The sequence below is a fragment of the Vulpes lagopus genome, chromosome 1, assembly GCF_018345385.1.
Source record: "Vulpes lagopus strain Blue_001 chromosome 1, ASM1834538v1, whole genome shotgun sequence".
In the NCBI taxonomy this organism is placed as follows: domain Eukaryota; kingdom Metazoa; phylum Chordata; class Mammalia; order Carnivora; family Canidae; genus Vulpes; species Vulpes lagopus.
In genome coordinates this window covers 53,084,900-53,099,888 of record NC_054824.1, presented here as the reverse complement: position 1 = coordinate 53,099,888, position 14,989 = coordinate 53,084,900, and the positions used below count along the sequence as shown (strand labels likewise).

The window sequence follows — 14,989 nt, the reverse complement described above, 5'->3', positions numbered from 1 at the left end:
CATGCAGAGTATCTACAGACTCTGATCATGTTTCACCTTGGCTTGCTCAAAGCATCTGGCTAGACGTGAGACATTTTGCTGTGCCAGGCAACACATGCTGCCTGCAGCCTGGCTGGGATTTGGCCAATCAAAGAACTATTTCACAACCAGTGATACAGGACATCTTTGATTATTTGAGATATTCTAGGTTTCCTCACTTTTCTTTGCCAAGTGTAGACTAGGACAGAGGATGCAAAAAAGTGGAAGTGGTAATACTAAGGAGAAGAGAATGTGTTATGATATGGTGGTGCTGTCAGGTGGGGGTGGTCAGAGAGCTTGCAGTATCAAAACAAAGAGCAGAAAATCCTCTTAATGTGTGCTAGGCAGTTAAGAGTTGTCTTTATTTGGTAATTACTGAATTAAACCACCATATGGTATGCATCAATTTCTGTTTGTCAGCCACAGTCAAGATCTAGCAGGTCAACCAGGATCGTTGATAGTTTCAAAGTGGCCCACACCCCTCCAAAATGCAGTTGTACTCTCCTTATCAGTGGCAGTTATCAGGGCAAGTAACACAAGCACTGATTACTGTAATTTCTTCTGCCATTAAATGATGCATGATGCCAGGGGTGTGAAGCAGAGAAGGAGAGGGAGTAGTTGAAGGGAAAGACACCCAAGTGAATACAATTGGGATCTACAGTCTCCAGTCTCACATATCAGTGTGATGCCAGACAAGTTCTCTGGCTTTCTGAATCTGTTTTTTCATCTGTCAAATGATAGAGTGATTTCTTTTTTTTTTTTAAGATTTTATTTATTTATTCATGATAGACATAGAGAGAGAGAGGGGCAGAGACACAGGCAGAGGAAGAAGCAGGCTCCATGCGGGGAGCCCGGCGTGGAACTTGATTCCAGGTCTCCAGGATCAGGCCCTGGGCTGAAGGCAGGGCTAAACCGCTGAGTCACCCAGGGATTCCCTAGAATGATTTCTAAAGTCTCTTCTAACTCCATTTTTAAAAAAATAATGTTTATATTTAAAATAGTTGGGAGACTCAGGTAGCTCAGTCAGTTAAGCGCCCCACTCTTGATTTCAGCTCACGTCATGATCTCAGGGTCCTGAGGGTTAAGTATTCAACTCTTGATTTTGGCTCAGGTCATGATTTCAGGGTCATGGGATCAAGCCCTATGATGGCTCTGCCCTCAGTGGGGAATCTCCTTGACGATTCTCTCCCTCTCCTCCTCCCCCCACCTCTTCTCTCTAAAATAAATAAATCTTTAAACAAATTTTTAATAAATATTTTTAAAAATTAAAAATAAAAGCATTCTCAGTTAGAACTCTTTGTTATCAATAACAAAGTCACTGGAACTAGGTAAAATTAAAAAGAGACATTTGTTGGAAACTGTAGTATGCAAGGAATGGCACATTAGTAGATTTCCTTTGACTCAAACAAAATCTGATTCTGATCTTTCATCCCATTGTGCCAGCAGGAATATGCAAGATAGGGTATGTGAGGGTTTAGAGATGAGGATTTGAGAAGCAATATGATACAAAATATTTAATACCCACTACAGCCAAAAAGGTGCAAACCAGCTGAACCGTCAGTCTGCATGGAAGGGGTTGGGAGCTGGTGAAATAAGGAGCAAGGGGAAAAGAATGAAACAAAAGTAGCTCTTCTCCTTTCTGGTTCTTTTCAACAAGAATGTTGAATAATAAATTAACACACAAAGATACATAGACTTTTAATGGAACTCAAGGGCAGAGATATAGTCAGCCTATAAGGATGAGTTAAAATCAAGGGTTTGGATAGCATTAAGACTCTAGATCCATCTTTTGCAGGCTCCTCTCTGTAGGAAGGACTCCCTCACTGTGTTTTTCTTTTTCTTTCATTTCTCTAACTGGCTTTGTATAGTTTTTCAGTTTGCATGCTGCCAATATCTCCTGAATTTACTTTTTTTGTTGGTCAAAACATCACATAGATTAAGAATGAACCAAATCCGAATTCTTTATGAAGGGGACTAATTGGCAAAGTTTGGGTCAGGTGGCTTTTCCTGGCCTATCTAACTAAGTGACATAGTCATGTTGCAGTGGGGGGCAGAGGGGACCCTGCTGTATACCATTGTGGCTACAGTGTAAATGGTAGCACAGAAGTGGTATTGAAAATATTTAACAGTTACTATGGGATAAGCATCAACCACTGAGAATGAACATCAGCCATGAAGAATCACTATAGCTGGATAAGGGCATGCTAGATGGATATCAACCTGGGATGGGGACAGAAGAGAACCAGTTTCTAGAGAATGGGAAATAATCATGAACTGGACAGTCATAAGAGCGGTCTATTAGAGTCTGAGAAAAAAAAGTCAAATCCATTTTAAAAATTAATAGTGTCCCTGGAAACATTTTAGCAATTAGAGGAATAATGTAAGTGTTATTTTGGTTTCTATTTGATTGTAGGAATAATTCCATAGAATGCTGTATTAAGTGTTGCAAACAATAGAAGAAAAATATAGCACAGGACACTCCCTACCCTCTGTCCCCAGAAGTTTTCACTCTGATTTGAGAAGGAAGATGGAAAATTTATAGAACCAGGCATTTAATTGCATAGTGCACACAGTGTGTGCCCTGGGAGTCAGAAAAAGAAGACATCCTTGTGAGCTAGAGAAGTCAGGGATGCCTTCAGGGAGTAGCTGAGGATGCTTTTTATGGCTCCTTTCAGGAAATTCAGTAGATTAATGAAGGGACTTACCATTTCAACTTTGAGGAATATACTCAAAAGGTCTGAGAGAGCCTTACAAATCAAAGATGGGAATGCAAAGATGGGAATGGTGCTTAATCTTTAGCAAAGATTAAACAGTCCTCTGAATGGAGTGCTGATACATGCTACATCATAGAGGAACCTTGAAAACATTATGCTAACTGAAAGAAGCCAGACATGAAAGCCACATATTAGATGACTCCATTTACATAAAATATCTGGGATAACCAAATCCATGGAAACAGAAAGATAATTTGTGGTTGCCAGAAGCTGGAGGGAACAGGGAATGGGATGTGATAGCTAATAAAGATGGGGTTTCTTTTGAGGATGATAAAAATGTTCTGGAATTAGATAGTGGTGATGGTTGTACAACATTGTGAATACACTAAAAGCTACTTAAATGCACACTTTAAAATGCTGAAATGTATGGTATGTGAATTATATACTTTTTATGTATAAGATTTTTATTTATAAAAAAGGATTTTATTTATTTATTTTAGAAAAAGAGAAAGAGAGAGAGCACATGTGGGCAAGTGGGAGGAGGGGAGAGGGAGAGAATCTCCAGCAGACTTCCCACTGAGCACAGCATGGAGCTCAAAACAGGGCTCTTGATCTCATGACCCTGAGATCATGCATGACCTGAGCCAAAACCAAGAGTTAGACACTTAACTAACTGAGCCACCCCAGTGCCCTGTGAATTATATCTTAATAAAAACACAAACAATAAGAAAAACAAACAAACAAACAAACAAAAAATCCACCAGCCTTCTGGTTAGAAAGAACTTTTTTGTTCTTAGCCCCTTTTGCTTCCCTCTGTATACTTATCCTTCCTATATCTATGCTGTGAATGTCTATCTATTCACTGACAACCACCTAATTTACAATGCCAGACTAGAACCCTTCTTTGGGCTCCCATTGCAGTTGAACATCTTCCCCAAAGATCTCACAGGCACCTCAAACCCAACATAAGGAGAATAAAATTACAGTTCTGGAACTGGCTCTCATTTTCCTCCTGTATTTCCTCCTTTAGTTGATAGCTCCCCTAACCATCCAGTCATTTAATCCATCCACGTGTGGGCCATTCTTTATGTCATTCATTCATTTGCTTATTTATCCTTTCAGTGAATGTTTTTAAAGACCTGTTATGTATCAGGCATGGTTCTGTGTGCTGGGAACAAGATGTACATGGGTTTAACCTTTGCAGAGGACCTGGGAAGACTATTTAATCAAGAATCGCAACACAGTGAGATGAGAAATAATACCTGGGAAATATAGGGATGTGTATCTGTATGCAAGCACACAGCTCCTGGGATCCAACCTCCTACCTCCAATTAACCACCTTTTAAATACTTCTTAAATCTGGTGTTTGCTCTTCAACCACAATACTCTTGTCTTCCTTCAAGCCCTCAGCAGCTCATGCCTACATAACTGCAACTGCTTCCTAACAGTCTCATTGTCCCAGTTTCTCATGCCTCCAGCCTCACCAGTCTCAATTCCTTCTCTTACATTGCCTCCAGAAAGATCTTTCAAAAAGAAAATATCTCATATAATTTCCTTGTTGATAATTGCTTATCTACTGTAGTGACCCAACACACCTGGGGGCCATACCATGCTCCCACCACAACAGGAGCCCATGATAGCAGAGAGATTGATGACATGAAGGGGGTTTGCCCCCCAACCCTGACTCTGGTGGAGAATCATTGTGTAGTTCAAGGTCCTTCCCAGGACATGCATAGCCCTTTATCATGTGACCCCTGCTTCCTTCTCCAGTCTCACTCCTTGACGTGGCCCCTCTCATGGAGTACGATGGATTTTCTTTCTCCAACTTTCCCAAACCCCGTGGTCTACACATTGCCAAGCTGAGACTGCCCCCCAAAGCAGAGAAGTTGACAGGCTTAATATAACAATTTATAAATGCTTTGCTAGCAAATGGATAAATGAGGCCACAAGAAATGTCTGAAGATCTTTCAGATATTTGACCCTGAGGCCAATTCTTGGGCTCTATCCACCACTCACTTGATTTGAAGCCCCTGACCCAGTCCAGCAACAGAAGTGGATGGAGTGACTGACAACCTTCCCAAGACTAAGAACCAGAAGAGGTGGGATGCTGGGTAGAGCAGGGCATGGGGAGAATGAAACTATTTAAATGTACCAAAGAAAGAGGGCTAAAGTGGCTCAGTGGTTTAGCGCCTGCCTTCGGCCCAGAGCATGATCCTGGAGTCCCGGGATCGAGTCACACATCGGGCTTCCTGCATGGAGCCTGCTTCTCCCTCTGCCTGTGTCTCTGCCTCTCTCTCTCTCTCTCTCATGAATAAATAAATAAATCTTAAAAAAAAAAAAAAAAGAGGACTGAAGAGAGGAGGAAGAGAGTCCAAAGGGGAGAAATAACCCTCCTGTCCTTACTTACTCCGGGTACAGATCACATGGCCACTGCGAATGTTGATACTAAGTCTTGGTGCTAGTTAGAGGAACTGGTGAGGTAAGAGGAGCTGCTCCGGAATATCTCTTCCCCTGAGGATTTTATATGTTCTGGAACATGCCACTTGAACCCAAAGTAAAGGGCTGTTTTTACTTTCTTTAGTATTCCATGTGTGTGATTGATTAAATGACAGTAAAACTATTAGGTTATGGACTGTACCGTCTCTTCCATCCTCGTTGAAGGCTATAAGCAGGGGTTGCATGCATATGTGCCCTTGTCATCCCTTGCTAGTGTGGTGCTGTTGTGTGCCTCTCAGCTTGTCCCTGCTGTTCCCTCAGGCCAGAATGTTTCCCTCTCCTCTTGTCTGCTTATTAGACCTCATCCTTCATGACTTACCTTGAGCTTTTCCTGACCCTCCCAACACTAAAAAGCTAGATGACTAAGGGAGCTAGGTGCTCCTCCCCTGTTTTTTCATACAGGGAAAATCATCCCATATCCCTCTGTTAACCACCCTTGCCACAGTGTTTCATAATTATTTGTATAAATATTTTCTCTGCTAGATGGGAGGATGGGGATTGCATCAAATTTATCTCTTTATCCTTAGGTCTTAGCAGAGTGCTCTTAGCACGGAGGCAAGGCAGTCTTCAATAAATATTTTCTGAATAGATGAAAGAATTAATAACAGACTACTGCATATTGGATAATAGGCACATGTCCCTTTGTCTCCAGACTAAATCTTATTTAGTGTCCTCATAGCATCCAAATAAGGTATTTCCCTCCTGCCCTAAACGATTTGCTGACCCCCTTGTCAAAAATGTAGAGGGATCAGGGCTAATTGGATCTGTCTAAAGAGGAAGAGAGAAGAGAGAGAGAGAGAGACTTAAAGCAGCCAGGCCTCATCTTGTTGCAAAGTTTACTGGACTCAATCTCCATAAAATTGGATCAGCTAGCACCATTCTCTTCCAGCCCTGATTTAATAGAGGGGACAAGAGATGTCAAATGCACCATTAAAGAGGAGCATGGCAGGAAGAGAAACTGTTTACATCCAAAGGAGCTGGCCAAAGGAGCCAGTCATGCCTATTAGTGGCTGTTAAGAGATGGGACACATTGCCTTTTGCACTCAGTGTCCCCTCCAAGAACCTTGGGTTCTTGGAATCTAAGCATGTTCATTTTGACCTCCCTGTCACCCGCTTCCCCAGTACCACTGATGATGGAGTGACTCTGACACAGTTTATGATTGCCTTGAGCAAGTTACCTCTTTTAATACCTATTTTAAAAAGAGAATAAGAATACTCATTTGTTGTTATGATTTCAGAAGCACCAACATGTCCCAATTAACTTCATTTCATTTTTGTCCTACTGTAATCTACAACTAATTATATTCCATTAGAATTAAACTTAGGTGCAGAACAATGAACAACAGCCATCAGTTTATGTTTGTATTTAATTAAGGATATTTTGAAAAATGTTGGAAATTATTTTTAAAAATTTTCTCCTGGAATATCACCATTGAGAAATCACCATTATGAGTGTACAACTTTCTTTTTCTTTTCATTCTTTATTTTTTTTTTCTTGTGGTGCATCTCTCTTTCTCTCTCTCTCTCTCTTTTAGATTTTATTTTATTTTATTTTAGATTTTATTTTTAAGTAACCTCTACACCCAATGTGGGGCTCAAACTCACAACCCTGAGATCAAGAGTCACATGTTCCACCAACTGAGCCAGCCAGGTGCCCCCATATATGTCTTTATTATAAAGTTGGATCACACTACATAACTTGCTGTTTTACTGAATCACAGAACTGCAGACTGCAAGTTTCTGTATGCCATGCGGTCTGCATGATTTTTGAAGACTGTACAGTATTCCATCTCATGCATGGACCCTAGTCAATTTGGTCAGGACTCAGATATCATATTTTACCCCAGAGACTATTTGCCCTATGTGATTCCTGCTGAAACTTCCCATTGGCATTAACAGGATTCTAAGATTCTGGTCAAAATACACAGGCTGTTAGGTAATTCTTGAAGACTCTCAGGAACATTTGGGGAGAAAGACCCAATAAAGTTATATCTCTATGCCTAGAGTGGCTTCCAGGTTCATCCCTGGATATCTTCAGGGCTGGAGAGTCATAGTCTAGTGGGAAGAGTAACCAGAGAAATTTAATTTAATTGGGAGGGAGAATAAAGGAGGGGGAGAATTTTACTTTATGGTTTTTTTTTTTTAAGATTTTTAAGTAATCTCTATGCCCAACGTGGGGCTTGAACTTATAACCCCAAGATCAAGAGTCATATGCTCTACCTACTGAGCCAGACATATGCTCTAGCTACTGAGCCAGACATATGCTGTAGCTACTGAGCCAGACCCCAAGAATTTTACTTTAGTTTGAACTCTTCAAGATGTCCCCTCCATAGGATGAATTCCTGCAACTCCGTTTACTTCAGTTCAATCCAGTTTGATTTAAAAAACTGGAGTGGTCTATTTCTGTAGCATGTCCTGCTGGGGACCCAGAATTACCCTGGCTCATTCTTTTTCCTTCTCTCTCCAAATGGGAAAACATGCTTCTCCTCAGTTTCTTTTTCTTGTCCTCATTGTTCCCATCCCTGGGCCATGTTCTTTTCTAGTCCATTTCTAGATTATTCTACCATCCTCTAAGGGATCTAGAGTAAGTGATCATGGACTCCTGGGCTAACTGGATTCCAAATATGCAGAGCATTCACATTATTCATTCACTTATTGGGTGATTTTTTTTTTCCAGCACATACTATGGGCTAGATTTATGGGTGTGGCAGCAAATGACATGTCCACAAACCTTGCTGCCTAAGAGCTTACAGTCTAGTGAAGAAGCCAAAAAAAAAAAGACAGGGAATTACAAAATGATGTAATGATGTAAGAGAGGTCAGCCCAATCAAGATGCTTTGTCTCATTAGACTAAAGGTCACTTTTGACCAAACTTATAACTTTAAGCCTGGCTCAACATTCAGGTCACTGGGCTTATTCAGAGAGGTATATACATGAACTAGAGAAGACTCCAGTTTGTCTACTCTACTCCTGAGGTCTGGGCTTGAGTATAAACCTAGATCTCCTCTTTTCTCCCTTATACATATCTTTGGGTATAGCTCTAGATCTCTAGATGGCCAAATGAATGGGCCAGTTCTGGATCCCTAGCTCACCCCTATGCAGTAAAGACAGACTCAGTGAACATGAGCCGGCTTAAACTGATTAATTGTTGCACTGATTTTTTTTTTTCCTTTTTAAAATCATTAAAACCCTGAAACCAAGTCAGAAGCAAGCATCAATAATGCAATTGTTAGTCATGTTGTCCAAGATTGCCATTTTCATCCTTCCGTGCTCTTTAAAAGAACTGAGAGAGAAAAAAAAAAAGAACTGAGAGCCAGGATAAGTCTCTTTTAGATAAACATGAACTAAAAGGCAATGGATGGAACATTCTGCCACAGTAAGGGATTCTGGCCCTACCCCACCACTGTTTAACAGAGGATGGTCTGTGCCTTTGCTCATCAACCTGACTTACATGACAGATAATAGAAAGAAATGAGCTAGAAGGGGTTGTATACTTCCCCCTGCAACACACCAGTGGGAGACGTGGCAAAGGCAGAGGTTTTTATACAAGCCTGTTTTCCATCCTGAGTGACTTCTCATGGCTCTTTCTCTAGTCCTAAAGCTGAGAAATGTCCTAATCTCCCTTTAGAACATAGTTGGCTAGAGGGGAGGGCAGGGGATGGGATAACTGGGTGATGGACATTAAGGAGGGCACATGATGTCATGTGCAGTGGGTGTTATATAAGGCTAATGGATCACTGACCTCTACCTCTGAAACCAATAATACATTATAGGTTAATTGAATTTAAATAAAAAATTTTTTAAAAAGAACACAGTTCAGATTGAATTGGAGTTGAGCAGACTAAAAAATGTTTACCCCTCCAAATTTTTGGCTTCAGTTTTTTTTTAAAGATTATACTTACTTATCCATTAGAGACACACACAGAGAAAGGCAGAGATATAAGCAGAGGGAGAAGCAGGCTCCCCAGGAAGAGCCCGTGTGGGACTCAATCCCAGATCCCAGGATCACACCCTGAGCCAAAGGCAGATGCTCAACCACTGAGCCATCCAGGCATCCCTTGACTTCAGTCCTTGAAGTTCAATTCCTCTGATTTTCCCCTGGGTTAGGGATTGCCCCCATCTTCCTCCCTCCCCCTTAATATAATGACTAAGAATCAGGAGCAAAGTGAAGGGAAGAAACATAATTGTTAGGACCTTTCAAGAGGGGAGCAACTGGGTGATTAACTCTGAGTCTTTTCATTCTTCTAAAGAATAAGTAAAGGCCTCATATTTTAATATCCACACTCTTATTTGCCATTAGATTATTATGATCAAATTATAAACTGTATTTTCTAAATTCAAGTCTTAGAACAAATGTTAAAATTAACACTTATACACATCAAACCTTATTGGAATGTAGGAATTTATATTGTATTATTGATTATATAAAGGGTAACTGGTTGCTCATTTTATCATGCTCCTTGCACTTTCCCATCTGAAGCTCTTCAGCCAGGCACAAGTTGCAACAGAGTGGGAAGTCAAATGCAAGGCGACACAACCTCACACATGCCCAGGAGCAATTGCTGCATTTTGTCTCTCTTGTCTATATGTGTTCATTGGTTTGCTCCCTGAATTGTTAATTGATTGTTATCATTAAGAAATATTCTAGGGACAGACAGGGATAAACCACTCCAGATGAAATCAAATTAATGAACCCCTACCATTCCACTATTAAATAAGATAATATAGACACACAATACAGGAAAACCATTATTCTTATTTTAATTTTTAACTTGATCCAACCACAGCTCGTTAGAATTCTGTGTGTGAAATTAGTACCATGGTTGTTTCTCCACCTGGCAGTGGGTCTAAATAGAAAAGCTGAGTGTGGGGGCACCTGGGTGTTGTCTGATTTGCTTTCACTTATTAAACTTGTTCACCATGGGATGATGTCTATAAAAAAATCAGATACTGTTATATTAGATTAGGATTTAATAAAAATTGTGAAAGCTTAAAAAAAAAATTTCCTGAGAAATTCTGGTAAGTGTTCAACACTTGATCTCAGCTCAGGTCTTGATTCCAGGGTCATGAGTTCAAGCCCTGTGTTGGGCTCCATGCTGGGTGTGGTGCCTGCTGAAGGAAGGGAGGAAGAAGGAAGAAAGCAAGCAAGCACACAAGCTAAGTATGGATGTCTGTCTGATGATGGAATATTAAGGAATGGATAGGTTTGACTTCAGTGTTAAAAATAGAGATATTCAAGTTTCTCCAAATTACTCCTATGCAGTCCTCTGGAATAAGTATATCTTCTCATCAAATAGGAAGTATTAGAACAAGGATCCTATAAAGAACCATTTACATGAAGCCATTGCTTTTTTATCTACACTTATCAAGCCCTCATTATGTGATAAGTACAATGATGAGTGTTTAATGTATGTTGTTTCACTTAATCCTAGCAATAAATTTATGAAGCAGGTACAATTTTTATTTCCATTTTACAGTACTGAAGTACAGTACCAAAGACTCTAAGTGATGGTAATGGGGCTCAGACTCAAGATGGTCTTGGTCTGACTTTCAAGCCCATACTTTTTTTTATTAAAGTATAATTGATGTAAAATATTATATTAATTTCAGGTATTCAACACAATGATTCAATATTTGTATAGTTTGCAAAATTATCACCACAATAAGTCTGGTTTCCTCTATCACCATATAAAGTTACATGATATTCAATATAATATTATTGGCCATAGTCACCATGCTGTTCATTACATCCCCATGACTTACTTATTTTATGATTAGAAGTCTGTACCCCTGGGACCCCTTCTCACATTTCACCCATTTCCAAACCCATTTCCCCTTTGGCAACCACCAATCTGTTCTCTACACCTTTGAGTTTTTGCTCGTTTGTTCATTTGTTTTGTTTTTTAGATTCCACTTATATGTGAAATCCTACACTATTTGTCTTTCTCTGCCTGACTTACCTCACTTAGCATAATACCCTCAGGATCCATCCATATTGTCACAAATGGCAAGATTTCATTCTTTGTTATGGCTGAGTAGTATTCTGTTTTATATATATATATATATATATATATATATATATATATATATATATATCACATCTTCTTTATACATTCATCCATCAATGGGCACTTCAGTTGTTTCCACATCCTGGCTATTGTGAATAACGCTGCAAATGAACATATAGGAACACATATGTCTTTCCTAATGAGTATTTTCATTTTCTTTGAAGAAATACCCAGAAGTGGAATTGCTGGACCACGGGGCAGTTATATTTCTTGTTTTCTCAGGAAATTCCATACTGTTTTCCATACTGGCTGCACCAATTTACATTCTTACCAGCAGCACAAGAGCATTCCCTTTTCTCTACATCCTCACCAACATTTCTTACTTCTTATCTTTTTTTTTTTATGATAGTCACAGAGAGAGAGAGAGAGAGAGAGAGAGAGAGAGAGAGAGGCAGAGACACAGGCAGAGGGAGAAGCAGGCTCCATGCACCAGGAGCCTGACGTGGGATTCGATCCGGGGTCTCCAGGATCGCGCCCTGGGCCAAAGGCAGGCGCCAAACCGCTGCGCCACCCAGGGATCCCACTTCTTATCTTTTTGGTAATAGCCATTCTGACAGGTATGACATGATATCTCATTGTGAATTTGAATTTGCATTTCCCTGATGATTAGTAAATCTTTTCGTGTGCCTGTTTGCCATCTACATGTCTTCTGTGGAAAAATGCCTATTCAGATCTTCACATTTTTAAATCCCATTTTTAAATTGGACCATCTGGGGCTTGGATGTTGTTGTTACTGAGTTGTATGTTGTTTGGATATTAACCCCTTATTGGATATATCATTTGCAAATATCTTCTCCCATTCTGTAGGCTGCTTTTTTATTTTGTTGATGGTTTCCTTTGCCTTGCAGAAGCTTTTTAGTTTGATCTAGTCCCATTGGTTTATTTTTGCTTTTGTTGCCATTGCCTTTGAAGTCAGATCCAAAAAACATTGCCAAGAACCATATTAGGGAGCTTACTGCCTATGTTTTCTTTTAGTAGTTTAGTTTCTTTTTGAGTAATTTTTTGTGTATGGTATAGGATAGTGGTCCACAGTGCAAAGTGCTTCTCCTTTTCTCTGCCAAGATAGTGAAAACACTCATGGCCCTCTGTTTGCCCATAAGATGTAAAAAGAAAATAAAAATAACTAGTGTTTTTAAACAACACTCTCTTGTATGAGTTTTCAGGAGTAGGTCTTTCAGGGTAGACCAGTATAAACCAGAATAGATGTTCCAACAGATGTTTTAACTATACCGTACTTTCATTTCTTCATGTCACTGTAAGGCTAACAGTTCCTACCCCTTTCCTACTTCACATAAAATGTAAGAAGTTTAGTGATACGATGTCATCGCATGCACTTGGAGCTTCTTGGAAAACAATGCTTTATAAACACACTGTGAAAGCAATAGAAAAACAGTGTCAGTGTGGTATGTATACAACATAAAATGGACCAAATTATTTTGTTAAGAGTTTGGTACAAAAGTAGCTCCTTAATCTTGCATATTTATTTTTTAATTACACTGTATATTGGCTGCATCTGTGGCTCTCAAGGGCAATCTGAACGGGAAATGCGTCTGATAGAATGTTGATTGGGTTAGCAGTTTAGCATTCTCTTTTAGAGGAAATTCTGTAATATCCCAGATCTTGCCTATTTTCAGCTTCTGGAAAAACCAAAAGTCTAAATTTTGTTGCCAGATGAAAGTATTACATGGAGGGAGGTTGGCTGTGAATTTCTATGTACTAAAGGCCATCCTTACTATCCTTTATGAAAAATCCAGAAGGCTTTTATTAACTCAAAAATAGTAAGGTCACTTTTGGACTCTTTTTTCCAGAATTACCAAAGATGTCACTTGTACTGCCCAAACTGAAGTGAGCCATCAGTGAGCCATCACCTCTGAGTAAAAAAATGGAAGAAGCTAGTGTAAGATCCAAGTAGTTTTAAAAGGCATGAAGGTTGTGGCTGTACTTAACACTACTGAGCTGTACATTTGAAAAATGGTTAAGGTTGCAAATTTTATATTATGTTTATGTTACCACAATTAAAAGTTTTTTTTCAAAAGGTTAAGATGGTAACATTTATGAGCATTTTACCACACTTAAAAGAAAAAGAGGCAAGATGAATGAGGAACCATGTCTTTTATCTAGTGGCTCTGGATGGCAACGCTTGTAAACAGAACCCTCTGCCCACAGATAAAAATGCCTGACACCCGTTACACTTCATGCTGCACTTTGATGCCTGCTCCCTAGATAAAGGTTCATAGGAAAGGAACATTTACCATTTTCTTGCTGTGACACTGAGAAAGCCTTAAAGGACTTGTTGGTCTTCTTTTAAGACAAGAGAACCCTTCTCTATGCTCCAGGTGGAGGGAGTCTCAGGGGAGAAGAAAAGCTGCAAGCATAATCAGCATGCATCTCACAGACTCATCAGCTCTCACTGATAGCTCACTTCAGTTAGACTGAGCCTGTGGTTGGGCCTTCATATTTGCTGACCTGTAATTTTGTTTTTAGAGTGGCAGAGAGAGGGTGAAAAAAGGACTGTTTATCCCCTGTCAATCAGCTTTGCTGTACATTTATGATCTTTGGATGAAAAATAAATGCCTGTTAATATTGAGCGGTTTCATTTTTGCGAATAGAGAATTCCCTGACATCTTTGAGGTAAAGCAGAGATGGAGAGGGCAAATCTGCCAAGGGCCTACTGTGACATTTCCACCAGTATCTATGTGTGTTGGGCCTGTGATTCTGTGGGAAGAGCAGTGGACCTGAAGACCAGGCCCCTTACTCTTTCCTAGTCCTGACTCTGCTTCAAACCTGGTCACTGAACTGCTGGATCTATTAAGTCTTCCATTTATGAAATTCAAATAACTTCTGTTGGAAAACCTATCTTTGCTTCATGTTGTTTTGCTGAAGATAAAGACAATAATGGATTTTAAAATGTTTTGAAAAGTGAAAACACAGTACAAAAGTGAGGTGTTGTTGTTCAGCAGGGTGGTATAATGGCAAATTGCCAGGTATCACCAAACCAGAGTTAGGCCTCAGTGTCTCAGAAAAGCAATAACATAAATCAAATGAATCTCCTGCAGGAGCACCGGCTCAGGCCATGTTCTCAGGATCTGATCGGTTTTTCTTTTTTCCAGATAATGGAGACTGCTTTTTAATAGCAAAGCCAATTTGATTTGTTAATTGATGCTCTTACATCTTAAGTGTATTGTTATCCTGGTAAAAGGTCCAGAAATTACGGGCAAGGGTGGCAGGTCTGGGTCTACATGTGGAATTTCACCTCCTGCCCTGTCGCCCTGTGGATGTAGGTCACGGATACTGCCGACTGGCTAGGGAGCTGTGGATTGAGCATATAGGGGTATGGACGTGGGTTCCTAGCATGACAGTGCAAGAGGTGTGTTTGTGTGGTGCTTAAGTCACAGGAGAGAACTTCACGGGTGTATCTCAGGGGTGTGAAAATGTGTGTCTGCCAGGGCCCTCCTGGGTGTGCTACAACATGATCTCACAGGCAGGATGGCCCTGAAGGTGCAGACGCGGGTGGTGGAGAGGCCAGCATGTGAATCGCTCTTGGGATGGAAGATGAAGTTTGTTGTCGCTGCCCTCACCGTCCTCCAAAAACACCTTCCCAAAAAACAAAACAAAACAAGAAAGCAAAAATCCCATCAGAAACGGGCCCCTGGAGTGGGTTCTTCGAACCGACAGGACAGCAGTTAACGCGTC

At 40.2% G+C, this 14,989-nt stretch overlaps 1 protein-coding gene across 1 annotated transcript in view; it reads left to right on the top strand.

The window, feature by feature from the left end:
- Nucleotides 1-14,989, top strand: part of PAQR8 (progestin and adipoQ receptor family member 8) — an 89,001-nt gene that overhangs the window by 34,756 nt on the left and 39,256 nt on the right. The gene's annotated exons all lie outside the window — the stretch shown is intronic.